Source organism: Orycteropus afer, unplaced genomic scaffold (assembly GCF_000298275.1).
Source record: "Orycteropus afer afer isolate SDZICR_OR568_19922 unplaced genomic scaffold, OryAfe1.0 scaffold00489, whole genome shotgun sequence".
Classification (NCBI taxonomy): domain Eukaryota; kingdom Metazoa; phylum Chordata; class Mammalia; order Tubulidentata; family Orycteropodidae; genus Orycteropus; species Orycteropus afer.
The window spans coordinates 1,879,893-1,881,161 of NW_006922076.1; positions in this window are offsets into that span (position 1 = coordinate 1,879,893).

The following is a 1,269-nucleotide window of genomic DNA, read 5'->3' on the forward strand; positions in this document are numbered from 1 at the left end:
TTTTTTTTTTTTTTTTAATGTAAAATTGACCATCACACTCCACCTCTTGTCAGCTTGGCACTCATACACTTCTCTTTAAACCATACTTAATCTCTAGATAAAGACAATAATAAAGTCATGCTTCCACCTAACATGAAATCAACCATTCTGGGCACAGCAGTTCAGAGAGGATGCTAAGTCCTTGTGATTCTCATTCTTGTCATTGATATCATGTAACTTGAATACTGTGATAGAAAGTTAACTATTATTCCTACATCTTGTATTGGTAAAAGAATAGGAAAAGAAAACAAAAACACTTGTTTAACATACAGATATAAGCCTAATCATAACACAATAGGGAACTCAGTTGTAGCTGATATTTACAACTACATTCTTCCTATTCCACATGTCCTTTACCCTCAGCAGCACCATAACTGGTTGTGGTTCATTGCCTGGTGGAATGACTCAAACCTTTATTCCTAAATGTCTTAGCCATTAGCAGTGCTACCTGAATTGGAATGTTGTAATTTTTCATTGATTTTAATCACAAAAAGTAGTACTAAGAGGCTAACATATCTCTGGTATTCCTGGCATTCTTCCTTATCTCCATTGGGGAATTCCAATGCAATTTCCCATTCCCCACTGATCATCAGGATTGGTAAATCCCCTTTTACCTGCTGTTTCAGAGATGTTAGGAACCCAGTGTGGCTGGGTAGGTTCCCAACTTATGCTCTGATGTACTCACTGTTGTGGCTCTTGTTTGAGCCATTCCTTTGGAACCAAGAACTCTAGCCAGCAGATGATAATATGGCAGGAACAAGAAGCAAGCATTTTGTGAGTCACTAAAAAATCGTAAAAGGAGCCACTTTGACTTCACCCTTTGATTTCCGGGCCCATGAATTCTAGTTATGGGAGAAACAGCATCCTGTAGTGGATACGGACTTAGAGCATATACAGCCTCCTGGAGGACACTGTCCCAGAACCACAAGGTACTGCTACCTGGCTGGCTCTTGTCTGTATTTGATAATATGTAACATAAGCCAGAGAAGTTCACTTCCGGTGAAAATCCTGTTGTGTTACTTGTGTAGGAGAAACTATACAGTTCCGGATTTTCAAGACCAGGTTTTCCTCAGAAATAAATTATGCTGCCAAGACCAATGCAGCATTTTCTCTAAAAGTAAAGTGTACATTTCTGTTCATTCAAAATTCTTTCATTCAAAATTCTGTTCAATAGCTGTTGACACATTAGGGTAATGTTTTTGTTTTTTAAAAACATTTTGTTGTTATTGT